This window comes from Engystomops pustulosus, chromosome 3 (assembly GCF_040894005.1).
Source record: "Engystomops pustulosus chromosome 3, aEngPut4.maternal, whole genome shotgun sequence".
In the NCBI taxonomy this organism is placed as follows: domain Eukaryota; kingdom Metazoa; phylum Chordata; class Amphibia; order Anura; family Leptodactylidae; genus Engystomops; species Engystomops pustulosus.
In genome coordinates this window covers 59,861,382-59,881,707 of record NC_092413.1, presented here as the reverse complement: position 1 = coordinate 59,881,707, position 20,326 = coordinate 59,861,382, and positions in this window count along the sequence as shown.

Genomic DNA, 20,326 nt, shown 5'->3' with positions numbered 1-20,326 from the left:
TAAAATAATTTACAGATGACAAAAGAAGTCCTTCCATTGTTTGTTTAAATTTTTTATGATCCTTTTTAGCACAAACTAAACTTAACCCCTTAAGGAAATAGCCATTTTGACCTTACGGACACAAAGGACACAACCATTTTTTCAAATCAGACGTGTAAATTTTAGATTTTTAATTTGACTTTGAGATTTTTTTTTTTTTTTTTGTGACACATTAAACTTTGTTAGTTGAAGCATTTGAGTGATGTTTTGAATTTATTTATGAAAAAAAATATTGTCCAAAAATTTTTTATTTCCAAATTAATTATTACTAAGAGGTGAATAGGGTACTGTCAAATGTGGCGCACACAATGATTTAGGATGACTCGTCGGGTAAAGTTAAGAGGATCCTTTATTACTGGTCTCGGAACACAACGCGTTTCGGAGTATTAGGAACTCCTTTCTCAAGTGATAAGAGACTGCCGCGCAGGGGGTGGGACATCTGTTGCAGCGGGCCAGTGAAGGGTTTAATTGTATGTGGTGTGCAAGAGATTTATGGTGGTGTAGGCATCTGATCTTATTTCTCAATGAAGAAGAATGAGTAGATCAGATACTGGGAGCTCAGCTGGGGAATGCCTGATATCTCCTGTGACTTGTCAATTTGTACTAACTGACCAATCACAGCAATTGCTTTGAGGGGGGAGACTACTTTTCCTCCCTTGACTTGTTACTGAGCACCTTGGCCCTCAGAAACCACTAGACCTGTACCTTTTTCTGCTTTTTCTATTGTAGAGTATCTGAAAGCATTGAGGTCTTGTCCACACAGGCCGGCAAGACTAATGAACTCTTTCTATACCGAGAGAATATTTCCCTTGTTAATCGGCTCTCTGAAAACATTATCTAGAGTCGGTCATTACACAATTTATCAGGTTTCTTTTATATCTCGGCTTATTTTAAGAATGGAAGGGAGAGGAAAAAGGTCACAGGAATATTTAATTTGCTTGTTAGCGTTCTGCGCCGTACTATTACAGCGTGGATGTCCGCTTATAGAGCTCCACACCATAATAGTATGTCGTAGAGGTGATGCCACTTTAGCTCTGCAGCGGAGCTGAATCTGCATCATGTAGCGCTGGTTGTCAGAGGTAATAAACTGCTGACAACCCTGTGTAACGCCTGCAGTCAGAGCGAGTTTGATCACGGGTATTAACCCTTTAAATGCCATGGTCAATGCGTCCACTGCATTCAAGTGCTTGCAACGGGATAATTACACCACTGAAGCATATTCAGTGGACTCCTATTGGTGCTATGGCAACTATGGGGTCTGAGCAAAGTCTAGGGCTGTCCATAATAAATGCCTTTTAAGGTCCTGTCTAAACTTCACCTCAATTTTTGTTTTAATTACTATAAAGGCTAATCTTCCTAAAAGCTGTTTCTGGTAGTTGGATGGGTACAGATTTCAAATATTAAAGACAAAAACAATCCCCAAAAAGTTTCCTTGAAAATATGGAAAATGCATGACCTAAAAAAAAAAAAATCTTTTTAAAAATTATGAAAATTTAAAGGCAATATATGGGAAATGCTGTTTTGTAATTTAGGTAATTAAACCATCTGTCTGGAAATGAAATTTTTGAAATGGCAATTTTTTTTTAACATTTTTTTTTAAATCATTTGTTTTTAACAGTTTACATTCATATAAAAAAATATATATATATATATCAGCCAAATATTACCACTAACATGAAGTACAACATGTGATGAAAAACAATCTCAAAATCACTTTGATAAGTTGTGTTCAAAGGTTATAACCATATAAAGCGATGCATGTCAGATTACAATAAATGGGGCGGAGTCTGAAGCTATAAACTTGCTACATTCTGAAGGGGTTAAAGTATATTAAGCAGTTTAATATTCTGCCCTGTACATTTCATTAAAAAAAAAAATTCAAAAGGTTAGCTACCCTTTTTTAATGGGGATTCTCCCATCTTTGGTGTTCTGACAGATAATAATAGATATTGGTCTCAACTGTCTCTCTGCTGGATGAAATGCTGAAAATAGCTGAGCAAAGAATCTCTTGATATTTGGGTACCACCTCTGGAACCTCTACTTAACCGTTTTATATTTGGAGTTTTCTGTAGATAATTTGTGCAGAACTACTGTAACATGTTGTATCTAAGTAGTCTGGTAACTTTTTTTAGAACTATAATACTACCGTAAATATGTTTCTAAGTGTCTGTCTATTTTTGAAAGTGTCGCAGTCAGCTTTTGCTGTCCTGGTATGCACAAAAAAACTGTGGCTTTGCTGTCTTATTGTCTCATTTATAGCAGCCTACATTACAGGTGTGGTTATGGATAAGTATTATCTTAATGGCGTAGGAGGTGTTTTACCTGTTTTCTCAGACATTTAATAGTCTAAAAGACGTAACTTTTTGCTTTTTAAAAAAAAAAATGTTTTATGTTCTCTCCCATTTAATGCTTACAAAAGCCTAAAGCTTTCCTAGGTTCACAATCACTCCATTCATTTTTCTTACTTGGTGTGATGAATGCCAGTGCATATGTGTTGACAGTTGTGCGTTACTAGCACATTGTTACACAAAGGAGATACATTATTGAAATTTTTTTGAGAAGTATCTAGTTATACATGAAGTGCAAGTTTCTGAGAGTTAAAACTTTAATGTAACTTTTAAAGGCTAATGGTTGCCCTCTACTCCACTTGCCCTCTAGCCAAACAAAATGGTAAAATAGAAAGCGATATAAGGTTAGTTATCAGTAGTGCTATTTTTAGCTTCTGTTATGTGGTTATGATGGAATACTGAGAGATGGACAACTGCAGGTAAGCTTTAACTCCTTAATACCACACCCCTTTCTATTGTGCATTTTGTTTTGTTTTTTTTAAAAACGTAACTTTTGTGTTTATTGGTTTACAGAGACACATCAGCGAGACATGGCTGGACAGTAGCTATGACTGGGCTGTTACTATAGATGGTTATAGTCTTTTTAGAAATGATCGTATAAATAAAAAAGGGGAGGGGTTTGTTTATGCGAATTCTTGCCTCAAGCCTGTCCTGCGAGATGACATCTGTGACGCAAATGAAAATGTGGAGTCCCTATGAGTGGAGATAAGGGGAGGGAAAAAGAATAATAAAATATTACTAGGGGTTCGTTATAAGGCTCCAAGTACACTGGAGGCAGCAGAGGAAATTCTGATAAGTGAAATGGATGCAGCTTCAAAGCATGGTGAAGTACTTATCATGGAAGACTTTAATTACCCAGATATTAACTGGGGGGCACAAACCTGCAGGTCCATCAAAGGTAGCAGTTTTTTGTTGACAACAAAAGACCATTACCTGTCACAACTAGTCCTGGAGCCAACAAGAGGGGGGGCACTGCTGGACCTTATCCTAACCTACAGACCTGACAGGGTATCAAAATTACAGGTTGGGGGGAACATGGGTAATAGTGATCATAATATCATTGATTTTGTATTACGCTTTACTAAGAGCGTTGGTGGAGGGGCATCCAACACTCTAAACTTCAGAAGGGCAAATTTTAAGTAACTAAGGCATAAACTGGGACAATGCTCTCAAAGACAACCCCCCCCCCCCATGGTACTATTTCACAAATATTCTAAAAAAAAACAACTGTGAGAAACACATACCATATGGGAAAAGGCATAAGAGAAAAAGTCAATGTGGCTAAGTAGTCTTGTAAGGAAAGCAATAAGTGAAAAATAAGGCGTTTAAGGTGCTAAAACACGAATGTAGCGATGAGGCGTTACAGGATTATAGAGAAAAATAAATCCTGTAAAAAGCACATAAAGGCAGCAAAATTAGAGACTGAGAGAAATATTGCCAGGGAGAGAGAAAATAGTCCCAAATTATTTTATCAAGTATATAAATGATAAGAAACTAAAAACAGAGAGTGTGGGTCCCCTTAGGAATAACATGGGGGTCATGGTGCAAGGAGATGAGGAAAGGGCCAATCTACTGAATGTCTCCTTCGCAACTGTCTATGCCTAGGAAAATCCCCTGGTGGAAGACAATGAGGAATAATGTAAATTATTTTTGGAATGTCAACTGTTTAACCCAGGAAGAGGTACGTTGCTACCTCACAATAGTTGAAGATTCCCTGAGGACTAGTTATGTTCCACAGGACTGGCACTTAACAAATGTGGTACCAATATACAATACAAGGATCAAAAAGTGATCCTGGAAACTACAGACCTGTGAGTCTAACTTCTGTGGTGGGGAAGATATTTGAGGGGTTTGTTAGAGAGCTGAAAAGGACTTGGGGGTATTGGTAGATGGTAAACTTAATTTTAGAGACCAGAGCCAAGCAAATAGGATCATGGGATGTATCAAGAGAGGAATAAACTCACCGGCCACTTTATTAGGTACACCATGCTAGTAACAGGTTGGACCCTCTTTTGCCTTCAGAACTGCCTCAATTCTTCATGGCATAGATTCAACAAGGTGCTGGAAGCATTCCTCAGAGATTTTGGTCCATATTGACATGATGGCATCACACAGTTGCCGCTGATTTGTAGGCTGCACATCCATGATGCGAATCTCCCGTTCCACCACATCCCAAAGATGCTCTATTGGATTGAGATCTGGTGACTGTGGAGGCCATTTGAGTACAGTGAACTCATTGTCATGTTCAAGAAACCAGTCTGAGATGATTCCAGCTTTATGACATGGCGCATTATCCTGCTGAAAGTAGCCATCAGATGTTGGGTACATTGTGGTCATAAAGGGATGGACATGGTCAGCAACAATACTCAGGTAGGCTGTGGCGTTGCAACGATGCTCAATTGGTACCAAGGGGCCCAAAGAGTGCCAAGAAAATATTCCCCACACCATGACACCACCACCACCAGCCTGAACCGTTGATACAAGGCAAGATGGATCCATGCTTTCATGTTGTTGACGCCAAATTCTGACCCTACCATCCGAATGTCGCAGCAGAAATCGAGACTCATCAAACCAGGCAACGTTTTTCCAATCTTCTACTGTCCAATTTCGATGAGCTTGTTTCCTGTTCTTAGCTGAAAGGAGTGGCACCTTGTGTGGTCTTCTGCTGCTGTAACCCATCAGCCTCAAAGTTCGACGTACTGTGCGTTCAGAGATGCTCTTCTGCCTACCTTGGTTGTAACGGGTGGCGATTTGAGTCACTGTTGCCTTTCTATCAGCTCGAACCAGTCTGCCCATTCTCCTCTGGCTTCTGGCATCAACAAGGCATTTCCGCCCACAGAACTGCCGTTCACTGGATGTTTTTTCTTTTTCGGACCATTCTCTGTAAACCCTAGAGATGGTTGTGCGTGAAAATCCCAGTAGATCAGCAGTTTCTGAAATACTCAGACCAGCCCTTCTGGCACCAACAACCATGCCACGTTCAAAGGCACTCAAATCACCTTTCTTCCCCATACTGATGCTCGGTTTGAACTGCAGTAGATTGTCTTGACCATGTCTACATGCCTAAATGCATTGAGTTGCCGCCATGTGATTGGCTGATTAGAAATTAAATGTTAACGAGCAGTTGGACAGGTGTACCTAATAAAGTGGCCGGTGAGTGTAGATTCTCATGATAAAGACATTAGTTTTGCCCTTATACAAATCCCTGGTCAGACCACACATGGAATATTGTGTACAGTTTTGGGCACCAGTGTATAAAAAGGACATAGAACTGGAACGGGTGCAGGGCAGAGCAACCAAGATTATTAGGGAAATGGGGGGACTAGAATACAATGACAGATTACAAAATTTGGTATCATTCAGTTTAGAAAATAGACGGCTGAGGGGCGACCTCATTACAATGTATAAATACATGAATGGACAGTACAAGGATCTTTCCAAAGATCTTTTTATACCTAGGCCTGTGACCAGGACAAGGGGACATCCTCTAGGCCTAGAGGAGAGGCGATTTTATCATCAACATAGACAAAGGTTCTTTACTGTAAGAGCAGTGAGACTATGGAAGTCACTGCCGCAGGAGGTTGTTATGTCAGACTCCATATACATGTTCAAGAAGGGCCTGGATGCTTTTCTTGAGAGAAAAAATATCACTGGTTATGGGGATAAAACACTAATATACTATGATACTATGATCTGGGTTTATCATCTTTGGTACAAATTGTGCTTTCTAGTGGCCCATTCTGTGTACTGGGATGTTGAAATAATGTGTGAAATATAGTAGAATCGACAAAATAAAACCCCATGTGTGCCAATTTCTTAAACCATTTTGTTTTTACAGCTCTGTGTCATCAAAATGACACATCCTTTATATTTATAATACCAAATTTTTTTGTGTGGTGTGTTTCTTTTCACTACACAAATACTACACACACTATTATTTAATCGCCACATCCATAAATGGAATCATTACACTAAAAATAAAGATTTTGGCTAACTCCCAAAAAAGTTAAAGGAGATCATAAAGACACCCAGTAATGATACCAATAACAAGTACTACCAGCACAAAATAAGCACTAAAACCGCTCCAATAAATAATAAAAATATTAAGGCTACAAAATTACTCAAACATTACAAAAACCTATGTAAAAGTGATATCACTGTAAACGTACGGACACATAGAACATAAGTAACATGTTATCAAAGATTTACACAAAAAAGTATACATTTTCAACAATGAGGTATTACCACCATTTACCTTTGTAAAGTTCATCTCATCCCGCAAAAAAAGTCCATATTATCACAAAAAATGTAAATGTGTTTGCTTGTACAGTGCACCCTCCCCTCAACCCTGAATTAAGTTACATCAAACATGTGGTGTTAAAATGCCCACTGTATGAATTTATAGATTCTTTGAAGGGTGTAGTTTCCAATATGGCAGAATTTGTGGGGGTTCCAATCGTTCTGGTACCTCCAGTGACTTTTCAATTATGTATTTGACATGAAAAATAAGTTTGCCCTCCAAAATTTCAATTTACCTCCTATGCCAGTGGTTCTCAACCTTTCTACTGCTGTGACCCCGCATTACAGTTCCTCATGTTGCGGTGACCCCAAACCATAAGATTCGCAGTAAAAACGCAATAAAATTGCGGCTCCGATGGCTTTAGGCGACCCCCGGTTTTGGTTGTTTGACCCCCGCAGGGGTCGCGACCCACAGGTTGAGAACCACTGTCCTATGCCCTTCTACAGGAACATACAACACATAACATCCACATGTGGGGTATTGCCATACTTAAGAGAAACTGCACCACAAATTTTGAAATTGGTTTTCTTGCATCAATCCGTCGGTTGCGGGTGTTTGGAGGGGGCTCATGGACTGAGCAATCTCCATAGCCAATGAGCATTTACTGCATATTGCTGCAAGCACCCACCGGTAACACCTGCAATCGCTGCTAGCCCAGCATTAAAAAGCCGGCGCTGTGTGGGTGCCACGATGTTGGCTTACATCATTGCTCCTTGTGATGCCATCTATTGCTTTGACAGCCTCGGGTCATAAAATGACCAGAGGCTGTCTTATTTTACATATGATGGAATTAATCACACAACCTAGGGTTACACTACCCTAGGAGGTCTGAAAAATTTATAAAAAAAAAATACATATAAAAAGTTAGTGATATAAAAATAAATGGTAAAAATAATTTGTGTTTGGTATCTTTGATAGCGTCTGATCTATCACAATATAGTAACTGTTATTCACGGTGTTTGATGCTGTAACGGAAAATGGCGCCCAAAGTCGACAATGCCCTGACTTTACAAAATAATTCAATAAAAAGTGATCAAAAGTTGGCATCAGAAGTTGCAAAAAATGACACCCCACACAGCTCCGTACACTGGAGTATGAAAAAGTTATTAATATCCCCGTGATTGTACCGACCCAGAGAATAAAGTAGATATGTTATATGGGACACAGAATGAAAGCTGTAAAATCCAAGCTCACAAGAAAATGGCACAAATGCATTTTTTTCACCAATTACACTGCGTTTGGAATTTTTTTCCCTGCTTCCCAGTACACTGCATGGAATAGTAAATGATGTGACTACAAGGTAAAATTTGTTGCGCAGAAAACAAGCCCTCATACAGCTCTTTACATAGAAAAATAAATTTGAAATAGTTATCGATTTTTGAAGGTTGAGTGGGAAAAATGAACCTGCAAAAACTAAAAAAGTTAGGCAATTAATCCAGCATAAATTTGTAGATTTTAGGACCAAATAAATGCTTTATTAAATTTTGCACATGAATTTTGTTATAAATTCTCTTAGTGGGTTAAAACTTTTTGGGATGTTTAGCTGGAGTTTCCAATATATAGGACTTTTAAAATCCCTATAAAAATATATAAAGTGGATTACTTTAAGACTACTAACTTACTAAAAATAAAATAGAAATTAAAAACCTTGTGACAACATAAAGCAGACTCTGTAAATGATGGTTACTAAATTTGGATGTTTCTGTTTGAAAAGTAATATTTACAATTCTGAAAATTGGTAAAATTTTCAACATTTCGCTAGATGTCCGATTTGTTTCATATATTAATGCAAAACGTATGAATAAAATGTCTTCCTAACATGGAGTACAACATTTAGTGAAAATACAATGGCATTAACTTAGGTAAGTTTTAAAAAATTCTAAAGTTGTAACCGTGTATTGTGTCAAATCTTATCTACTATGATAATATGAATCTACACTTTAATCATGGCTTAAGCTACTGACCTATCCATATGAGAGATCGGTAGAAAATAATCCGTTGGGGTGCAATAGCCAATAACCATGCTCATTGGCTTTGACTGACTAGATGCTAGTGTGCCGCTACACAGGGGATGGAGCAGGGAGCTAACAGTTCTCTCTGTACTGTATTGGCTTAAAGGAAACCTACCATTGATTTGATGCATTATATGAACCAAACATACCTTAAGAATGCTGTAGCTACACTGATGCAGAAGCATATCTAGTTTAATCCCTGAGCGGAGTGTTTTTTCTGAAAAACTATAAAACTCTACATAGAAAGGAACTTTCTTATGTGTAATTTATTTCGTCTTTATTATGTGTAATTTCCAATGGCAGGTAAAAAATGAACATGCTTGGTATAAATTATAGATTGTAATGAATGTTTCGGACTATTAACCTTCTTAATAGAATTTTTAAGGTAGTGTTTCAGGAAATGTGACCTGATACACAGTGGTGGTATCCGTGAACCATGAGCGGCCTGATATTAGCTATAGAGGGAACAATATACTGAAGCAATTAACACAAATATGTATTTTCTACCTGGAATTGGAAATTAATGATAAATAATATAGATTGGACACTAATGTTTATAATGGCAAGTATTCTTAGTTTGGGATGGGCCATTTACTTACACTCCTGCCATGACTCAAAGTGCAGGATACATCGCATGAAAAGGAATTCTTGTGCATTGTTCTGAAATCAACTAGGCCATTAGAAGTTGTTAAGTTAGACTGTTAGGTAGTCTTAACCATGGACCTTCTTCCAAATTCCCTTTCCATGCATTTGGACAATAGCTGGGTGTGCGATAAATTCAGATTTTTCATTTATTTTGGCATGAAACCAATTACTTTTTATTAGAAATCCCATCCTTTTTAAATATTGCAATCCACACAAAGAACAAACTCTCACTTTAGGAGTCACACCTGCAATTTGCTTGACAGTTTTCAAGGGGATTTTAGATTCAAGGGCTTATACTTGCATAGAAGTTGTAGCTTTGGCTGGTTTCTATGCCAACAGTGTGCTGAGGTGATGATCATTTATGGAGAAATCCCTTAAGTGGTTAGGCTGCCTGTCAGGAGATTTTCTTTCTTTTTACATGCACTCAGCATAAATTTATAGTTTCCATCACAGGTTGATTTTTCCCTTAAAACCAAATGTTAAGAGGTTGAAATATCTGCTTAAGTACTAAGGAGCTCTGAAATCAAGTTGTGACAGGCTCAGGGAGACGTGGTGGGACAGTAGAAGATGTCATTTATCTATGTAGAAAACTATGATTTCTGGTCTTTGTTTCTGTGTGTGGTGCCAAATCGTTCTGAAAGCAGGCTTTGTTTGCTTGATAAAGTGGAAATGATATGCTAGTTAATTCAATTTATTAAGGAATGGAATTGCTTTGAAACTATGGAAAGCGCCTACAGCAAAGAATGAGGGCATGTAGTCAAGAAGTGTGATTTGTTTCATTGGTATGAAGTCTCTGCTTAATGTCTGCCATAGTAATTTATAAATTTATTAAAATTTTAAGGCGGTTTAACATGGTTAATAGGTTGAAAGTCCAAACTATATTTGTGCAGTATTCCCTACAGGACAGACGCCAATTATCTTTTATGATAATTCTGGGGAAATTCCATTTTGACTCCAAATGTGGCGGTCATGATGATCCCTGGATTAATCTTTAAATGGGAAATGGGATTCCCATAACTGGCAGCCGAGGAGCCCAACAGACCTGTCCTGGCAGACCTTCATTCTTGGATTAACCCCTTAAGGACGCAGGGTTTTTCCGCTCATTTCTCGCTCTCTAACTTCAAAAATCCATAACTTTTTCATTTTTATGTGTGCAGACCTGTTTGAGGGCTTATTTTGTGCATAACAAATTTTACTTTCCCGTAATGTTATTTATTTTAACATGCCGTGTACTGCGAAGCTGAAAAAAAAAATTCCAAATGTGGAAAAATTGGAAAAAAAAGTCACGTTCTTGTGGGCTCAGTTTTTTCGACTTTGACTGTCCACTCAAAATAACACCTCAGCTTTATTCTTTGGTTCGGTGCGATCGCAGTGATACCAAATTTATATAGGTTTTATTGTGTTTTAATATATTTTCAAAAATTAAACGAATGTGTACAAAAAAGAAAAAAAAATTTTTGCCATCTTCTGACGCTAATAACTTTTTCATACTTTGGTGCACAGAGATGTGTGAGGTGTCATTTTTTGCGAAATGAGGCGACGTTTGCATTGCTACCATTTTGAGGTCTATGCGACATTTTGATCAATTTTTATTTCATTTTTTTATGTGATGTAAAAAGGTGTAAAAGTCGCATTTTGGACATTTGGGCGCCATTTCCCGCCTCGGAGGTCACCGCCGGCCGTAACCGTTTTTATATTTTGATAGATCGGGCATTTTGGGATGCATCAATACCTAATATGTTTGTGATTTTTACTGTTTATTATGTTTTATATTAGTTCTAGGGAAAGGGGGGTGATTTGAATTTTTAAGATTTTATTAATTTTTTTTTCTTTTTTAAACTTTTTTTTTCTTTTTTTTTTCCACTAATTCTTAGACCATCTAGGGTACATTAACCCTACATGGTCAGATCGCTCCTACCATATACTGCAATACTTCTGTATTGCAATATATGGCATTTTTGCAGGTCATTCATTACAATGAGCCAGTGGCTCATTGTAACGAATCTCTAGAAGCCATGTAGCCTCGTGTCAAAAGAAGACCCGAGGCTCCATGGCAACCGATCGCCACGCCCCCGAACATCTTTTAAACGCCGCTGGCGACTTTGCCGGCGGCAATGAAAGGGTTAATAGCCGCAAGCACCGACCGCGGTTATTAGCGGTGGGGGTTTTCTGCAAAATGCAAAAACCCCCACCTTTGTATGAAGAGGACTCAGCCCGTGAGCCTTCTTCATACACTCCTTATACCTCTGCGCCGTAGAGTTACGGCGCAGAGCGTTAAGGGGTTAATTAGAACTATCTCCGCCCTGCAGAAATAGACCATTTAAGTTCTCTGGCAGTAAAGAACCCTTTTCTTTATACAGTGGGTGAAATAAATATTGAACAAATCAACAATTTCTAAGTAACTATATTTCTAAATCTGATAGACATGCAATTATCTTCAGATGGTGGTAACAACCCATATCAAATCACCATGGGCAAAGAAATCGATTCATAGATGTCCATAAATTATATCTTCTGAGAAATGACATGGGTAGAAATTTTTCACAAATAAGGTGAGGTGCAAAAAGCATTGAAAACTGCTGAAGTCTATGAATAATTAGAAAGCAATTACTACTTGGCGACCTATATAAAATTCATTGCCAAGTTACCAAACAAGAAACTTCCTCTTATGAAGGGTTAACCATTGAACTTCACAACCTTATTGCTATTAATCATACTGATGGCATTGGTGAAGAATTTCTAAACTACTGAAGGTTCCAGGTTAGAGCTGTTGGGGTCATATTCTGAGAATGGAAAGCACATTATGAACATTAAGAACCAACCACGTTAAAGTGTTAACAGAAATGTATTAGACAGAGTTTTGAAAAGAATTATCACATAAGTTATCTAAGAGCCAAGGGTCACATGTGGAGATCTATGGAACGATCCCCTTGGTGTTTCCTGAGCCATGTACACCCTTTAGAACTTTAGCCTATTAACTCTTTACTTCTTTTCGTGCTGTTTTTTATTACTTAAAGCATCTGAATCTTATGGCTATATCGAAGTTGCAAATCTAACACATTTTTTTTTTAGTCAGCAACCAATTGTGCAAGTTCTCTCACTTATAAAGATGAGGGAGGCCAGTAATTGACATCATAGGTAGACCTCAACTATGAGAGACCAAATGAGAAAACACGCCTACAAACAAAGCAAGATGTTTGACTCTCACAAACCTGTAACATCATATTTAAGAGGTTCCTCTGTCCTCCACTCATTACCTGTTGTAATGACTCTCTTTTGGAGTGTGACTGACTGTCTTTTATACTTAACAAGTTCAAACTCCATTATTATGAAGACCAAAGAGCTGTCAAAGGAGATGTCATGGGTGTTCCCATGTACCCCTCTCTCCCATAGCGCGGCAGCGGCGGGTCCCCTTACCTGTCCATGTACCAGTTGCCACTTAGACTGTGCTCCCATGTATCCACTTACGTTATCGCTCGCGTTGGTACAGTGGGTCCACTATGCCTGATCCTGACAGAGCCAGCAACTTGGAATGTCACCGCCATGTTGCAGCAATTGTTGGTTACTCAGCAGCAGCGTCAAGTTCCTCTCCTCTCCTGCTACATCAGTTATTCTACCTTCCGCAGAACCCAGACTGAGGCTCACCATGCCTTGAAAGTATGACAGTGACGCAAAGTTGTGCAGGGGTTTTATCACGCAGTACTCCTTGCACATTGAACTTATGTCTATGCAGTTCTTTACAGAAGGGTCTAAAGTGGATTTTAGGATTCTCTCCGGGAAAGCCCTGGCATAGGCTACTCGCCTCTGGGACAGGATAGAACCAGTCACAGCTAATATCACCACGTTACTTGCTTAATTCCATTTCATCATTGAGGAACCAGCCTGCGCCTCATCGGCTGAGACCATCGGCTGAGACCGCTTATCTGTCGGTGACTGTGTGATTGAGTTCCGCACCCTAGCTTCTGAGCTAGCCTGGAATGAATCGCCTTGATCGCTACCAGTGATGAGCGAGTATACTCGTCCGAGCTTGATGCTCGGTCGAGTATTAGCATACTCGGACCGGCTCGTTGCTCGGACGAGTATTTGCCCTGCTCGATAACGAGCATTTAATTTAAAAAAAAAAAAGTAAAGAACAGTAAAAAAATACAATTAAAACATTTAATTTAATCATTTAATTGAAGAACACAGTGAAAGAACACTGTGCAGAATAGATTGCAGATGTTCGCGAACATCTGCGGTCTGCTCTGGAGACACGCATGCAGAACGGTGTTCTCCGCAATAGTATTCGAAGAACAATATGTGTAGAGAACAACTTGCAGATGTTGTCAAACATCTGCAAGTTGTTCTTCACACATATTGTTCTTCAAATACTATTGCGGAGAACACCGTTCTGCATGCGTGTCTCCGGAGCAGATCGCAGATGTTCCGGAGACACGCTTGCACGGTGCAATAGTATTTGAAGAACAATATGTGTGAAGAACAACTTGCAGATGTTTGACAACATCTGCAAGTTGTTCTCTACACATATTGTTCTTCAAATACTATTGCAGAGAACATCGTTCTGCACGCGTGTCTCCGGAACAGATCACAGATGTTTGCGAACATCTGCAATCTGTTCTGAAGTGTTCTTTCACTCTGTTCTTTTAGTGAAAACATCTGCACTGAACAGTGCTCGTTCAGTTTTTAATTTTACAAAAAAATGCTCGGGTCTCCCATTGATTTCAATGGGGCTCGTTACTCGAAACGAGCACTCGAGCATCAGGAAATGTTCGGCTCAAGTAACGAGTACCCGAGCATTTTAATGCTCGCTCATCTCTAATCGCTACCTCTAAAAAAAAAAAAAAAAAAAAAAAAAAAAAAAGCCTCTCTCCCTATTAAAGACACCCTGTTTGCACAAAATCTGCCAGCTTCCATGAGCGGCCTGATCTCTCTGGCCATTTAAGATTGACATCCACTTCTCTGAGTGCTCGAAGGGGCAGGGAATCGACCAAGCGCAAGCCAGGATCCGAAGACTACGTCGCTTGGCTTCTGTCTTTCAAAGATGACCTCAGCCATCTTCTGTGTCTGCTACTGAGGAACCCATGCAGGTGGATAAAGCTCGTCTGACCCTCTTAGAGCGCTCCAGACAAAGACAGGAGAACCTCTGCCTCTATTGTGCCTGTTTGGAACACTTTCTTCTGACTAGTCTGTTCCATCCTCAGCATCCAGGAAATGCATGCACCTAGGGTTCTTGGGAGAAGCGTTCTTAACATACCTGTTCTACTCAGCTCTGGGACCGGTAGCCAGTTTCAAGTTTCAGCCTTCCTGGATGCTGCCCTGGTCTCTCAATATCACGTTCCTGTGATCCACCTTGAACAGCCGCTGGTTATCTCGTCCGTCAGTGGGCAGATCCTCTGTGATCTCTGTGATCTTCTCCACGTCTTCTGTGTTATTAAGCCTCCCATGGTTGCAGCAACATGCACCTGTGCTCGACTGGCAGACTGGGGATAATCTGCGTTGGAGACCGGAGTTAGAGTCTCGCTGTCTCAGGGCTCTCTACCCGGTGTCCACCATGTCTTCTTTGGTGTGCTCCAAGTCCTATGTGGACTATGCCGAAGTCTTCTCAGAAAAGCAAGTGGAGATTCTGCCACCATTCCCTACCACTGCTGCCTGGCCGCGTCTCCTTCACGAGGTCGGGTGTACCTATTGTCTGTGCCCAAAACTGCGACTGTCGGTCTACTTCAAGGAGAACTTACAGAATTGATTCACCCACAAGTCTTCTTCCCCTGCCGCTGCTGGATTCTTCTTCGTGGCCAAGACAGATGGTTCTTTCCGTCCGTGTATTGACTATTGCAGTCTTAAAAAGGTCACGGTGAAGAACAGTTGCAAGTCAACTTTTTGTTTGACATAACCAGAATTATTTTGCTAATGATGGTAGCCTCACTTTCAACATTCAAGTGAATGGTAAGATATGAAGCCTGTAATTCCAAAGTACAAAATGCTCTGCTCGTAAGTATTTAGTTGTTGTACCACAGTATGACTTCACCTACACCAGCCTGGCAGTTTTGTGTGCATATTTTTAAAGAGAACCCGTCATGCAAAATAACCCCCCTAAACTAAATATATTTTCATAAACTGCCATTAGAGAGCATTGCCTCTATCCCTTCATTGTCCCTCTACATGCCTGTAAACCTAAGCAATGAGGTCCTAAAGCTGTATGCAAATGACCTGTGAAATGTCCAATGAAGCATTAGCATATTCAAGCTGTCCACTCTATTCATGAGTGGGAGGCACAGCCACACCCCTAGTGCATGACTGACAGCCTGTATAATCATGTGAGGCTGTATAATGATGTGCTTCCTGTTGCTGGTGGCCACGCCCCCTGCAGCCTGTGTGAGAATGTGTGTGTGTTTAGGAGATATACAGCAGCTCCAGGCAGCCATGTTACAGCAGAACATGTCAGATTCATGTGTAGCTGATGTCTGTGTCTCTCACCTGTATATTAGGAGGATGCAGCATGTCAGCAGATGCAACACACACAATAGCCATGCTTTACCATACATTACACATAGACATGAGCAGGGGGAGGAGAGGGGAGGGGTAACAGGGGTGACATCACTGCCTCTGACCATGTGACCAGCCTCATTTACATGATAAAGAATAGATGATTTTACAATGAATAATGTATGAAATAACTAGATAAAGCCTGGGATGGGATCCTTGTGAGCTGCTCCAACAGGTAGAGGTGACAGGACTAGTGGTAGAGACCTGATGACAGGTGTCCTTTAAATGAAGGTGGTGCCTACTAGAGGCAAAATGCTCAAATCACTTATCTTTACGTCACATGTTGGCTTTGGGCATTTGGAGGGGTCACCGGGGCTGCTAGTGGCGTTAAATATCCAGCAGCGTGGATGCCGCCATGTTGACTTCAATCGCTCCCCGTGACTTCACCGGGCAGTGAAAATCTGTTGCTATGACAGGCTGTATAGCATTGGATTATTCCTTACAATGTGCCAGTGACACATTATAATGCATGAAAAAGGCAGTATATGATAGAATCAGACAACCTAGGGCAGTGGTGGCGAACCTTTTAGCGGCCGAGTGCCCAAACTGCAACCCAAAACCCAAAAGTTTATTGTGAGGTGCCAATCAAAAATTAAAGCAGTAACTTATGGCTCCCCTGTTCTTCAATAACTTTCGATCATATTGGCCTCCTGAGGACAAATGTCACGGGTGCTCCCGCGATCCCTGTCTCTGCATCCTCTGCTGCTCCCGCGGCACGGCGCGCGTCCCCGTCCCCTAGGGCGCGCACGCCGGCTCGCTGAGATTTAAAGGGCCAGTGCGCCATTAATTGGCGCTGGCCATTTGACTAATTCTATATAAGCCTGCCTCTTCCTGCAAGCCCTTGCCGGATCTTTGTGCCTCACAGCCTGAGAGAAAGCTATTCTGCAATTTGCCTGCGATTCCTGCATTCCTGTGTCTTCTGCATTCCTGTGTCTCCTGTGTACCTGACCTCCTCTGTGTTCCAGTGTTACCTGACCACCTCCGTGTTCCAGTGATACCTGACCACCTTCGTGTTCCAGTGTTACCTGACCTCCTCCGTGTTCCAGTGTTACCTGACCTCCTCCGTGTTCCAGTGTTACCTGACCTCCTCCGTGTTCCAGTGTTACCTGACCTCCTCCGTGTTCCAGTGTTACCTGACCTCCTCCGTGTTCCAGTGTTACCTGACCTCCTCCGTGTTCCAGTGTTACCTGACCTCCTCCGTGTTCCCATGTACCAGTGTTCCTCCATGCTGCTGTCCTGTGTGCTGTGTTCCAGTACCCTTCTGCTTGGACCTCCTGTTGCTGGCTCTGGACTGGACTCTGACATTGCACCTCTGCCGCCTGCCCTGACCTTGTGCCTGGACTTCGACCACGAGATTGTCTGCCGTCTCTGTACTTCTACCTTGGCCGCCACTGCAGACAAGTCACACCTGAGGAACGACCTGGTGGTACCACGCCGCAGCTTGTCTAAACCGCCTTGCGGCGGGCTCTGGTGAAAACCGGGTACCACTCAGACTCCGGTCCCAGGTAGTGGCTTGCGTCATCGTCTGCAGTGGTCCAGAGGATCCACACCTGCAAGCCTGACAACAAGATGAAAAATCTGTACACAGAGAATTTTGGGGCCAGCAGAAGGTCCTCCAGAGATAATTTGGTCCTGTCTACACATTCTCCCTCTTTCTACAGTCCCAAGTAGCAAAGTAAGTATAACTTTAATATATGACTGAAAGCAGCATCTTTTAAGTTGCTTTGAACTGCAGAAAGATTCTTTGAGTGTGCTGGGGCGATGGCCCGGGTGCCCACAGAAAGGGCTCTCAGTGCCACCTCTGGCAGACGTGCCATAGTTTCGCCAATGCTGACCTAGAGTTAAAGTACCCTAGGGGGGTCTGAAAAATAGTAAATAAATAAAAAAAAATGTTTGGTATCACTGCATCCCAAAATGTCCAATCTATCAAAATATAATAATTGTTATTCCCGGCCTTTAACTCTGTAACGGAATAGAGCCCGAAGTTGAAAATGCCACTTTCTTGCCATTTTGCAACATATAAAAATAAATGAATAAAAAGTGATCAAAAGGCCGTACATTCCTCTAAACTGTAGGATTGAAAACATCTTGTCTCGCAAAAAATGACACCTTACACTGCTCCATACACCAGTATGAAAGTCATAAGGGTCAGAAGATGTCAAAATGATGATCGTGCCGACCCAAAGAATAAAGGAGACATTTGGAAGGTGCACAGTGAAAGACGTAAAATCCTAGCTCACAATAAAATGGCGTAAATGCATTTTTTTTTTTACCAATTTCACTGTATTTGTTCTTTTCCCAGTACACAGCATGGAATATAAAATGCAATCACTATAAAGTGCAATTTGTTAGGCAGAAAACAAACTTTACCAGATCTTTGGAAAACTGTAAAGGTTATAGATTTTTGAAGGTGGGGAGTGAAAAATGAAAACACCAACGAAAGAGGGGCTGGTATGGGTTAATGGTAGGTGCACCCGTGATGTGGGTGGATTAGCTCATGACGAAATAAATCTGGAGATTGTATATAGGTGTTAAAGCTCTACTGGTTGCTTTGGATTTTCTTTCTTCTTCGAAAGTGTCACATTTATTACCTATTTACTTCTTTATTTCCAAAGCCTCAAGTAAAATCCTTGTCTGCTTCCAGATTGTTGCAACAAACAAAACAGTTCTCATGACTGTAAACCATGTGGATTTCTGGACCAAAGCTTGTACTGTATGTACAACGTCAGACTGAGGGATCTATTGACTATGGGGGCTCAACTTACGATTAAAAATATTATTACCAATATTGCGTCTGGTATATGGGAATTTGGCATTAGCAGCGAAAACCTTTTCATCTCCCCTCTCTTCTCTTGGTTTGTAAGCAGGCTGCAGAGGTGACAATATGTCGGGGCATAAATGTTGGGGATGTTTAAGATTTTTCCCTCATTGCCTAGGCTTTCTGCTGTTGGGCTTTGGTTTGGCTAGAGATGTTTGTGTCAGCACTCAGCACTTTAACATACCAATTACAAAATCCTGACTATTTATAGCTATAATAAGTGATTTAAAAAGGGGCTGTGGCTGTCACGTTGATCTGTGGTCTCCATGTTTGATTCTGTGTCATTGCACCTGCCGTCCCAGACTATAATGGCTGATGAGGCAGACTTAGGGCCTCTCCAACCGTGGACTTCTGTAAGTAGGTGCTGGTAGGAATTTCAATTTTTTTTCCCGCTTTCACCACGACAGCACCATTATTGCAGAGAGGGGTCTGCCCCCAGTGACAGGAAACCCTTAAAACCCCATGCTTCCTTTCATATAGTGATTTCTGTCCCTGGGATACCCTAGAGAACCTCCAGTGAGGCTCTCAGAATCTCCATTTGCCATCCAGATGAAAGGTGGCATTAGTGTTTCCTACCTGCAAGGCCATGTGCATCTTTGTCAGCAAGGCTAAAAACCTGTAGCAAGTGGTAGATATCGCAGAAGCTTAAGTGGTGGTAGTCTGGAGTGTCCTGGGGCCACACTGGATGCAGATGTTGGCCTGCTACGGCAGCGATACACATGGATCTGCTCCACTTCCGGGGGGAACTGGAAGTAAGGCATTCTTCGGCGTCCCATGTGATTGATGGAGAAGGGCACCAAATTCAAAACAAGTATACCACACAGTAGTCTGTGTGTTTCTACAATTCCAGACTGACACAGCATGCGGATACTTCCTGTAAAGGATCTGTTGCTGCCTGTGCTTGCTGGTCCGTACTACAAGCCTGCATGAAGGATCATGCAGCCCTGCTTAAATCTATGCATACTATCATCCAGCAAGAGGTACATAGATTATGTATAACTCTGAAAGGATGACCAGAGCCCCCAGACTCCCCTTCTACCGTTCCGGGGAATAATCAGACTTAGGTTTGATCTAGAATTCAAAGGTAGAAGACTGTACAAGGAGACCCCATTTTCCTAAGATGTGGATTATTTAATTAAATTAGTAAGAGCCACAATGGAATTGGAGGAGGAAACGGAAAAGAGATCAATACAGGATATTATGTTCCAGTGACTATGGGAAAGAAGAAAGTGTTCCCTGCACATGAAAACCTCTCAACCCCCATAAAAACGTTATGGAAAAGGCCTGACAAAAAAGTGTTTATGGTCAGAGCAGTTAAACGTAAGTATCCTTTTGCAAATAATTACGTGGTATAAAGCTCCGAAGGTGGAGATAGTCAAGTCTGTTCTCCCTTTGGAGGATTCGGGAGTATTTAAGGATACAATGGATAAAAGAGCTTATGGTTTTTTGTGCAAGGCTTTGGGAAGCTTCTTCCTCAGCCTTTAAACCAAATATTGCGGCTACCTGTGTGTCCAGATCCATGCTAATGTGGCTAATGCAATTGGAAGACAAAGTAAAGAGTGGAGTTCAGAGAGACCAACTCCTGATGGATATCACTATAGCCCAGAAAGCTGCAGCATTC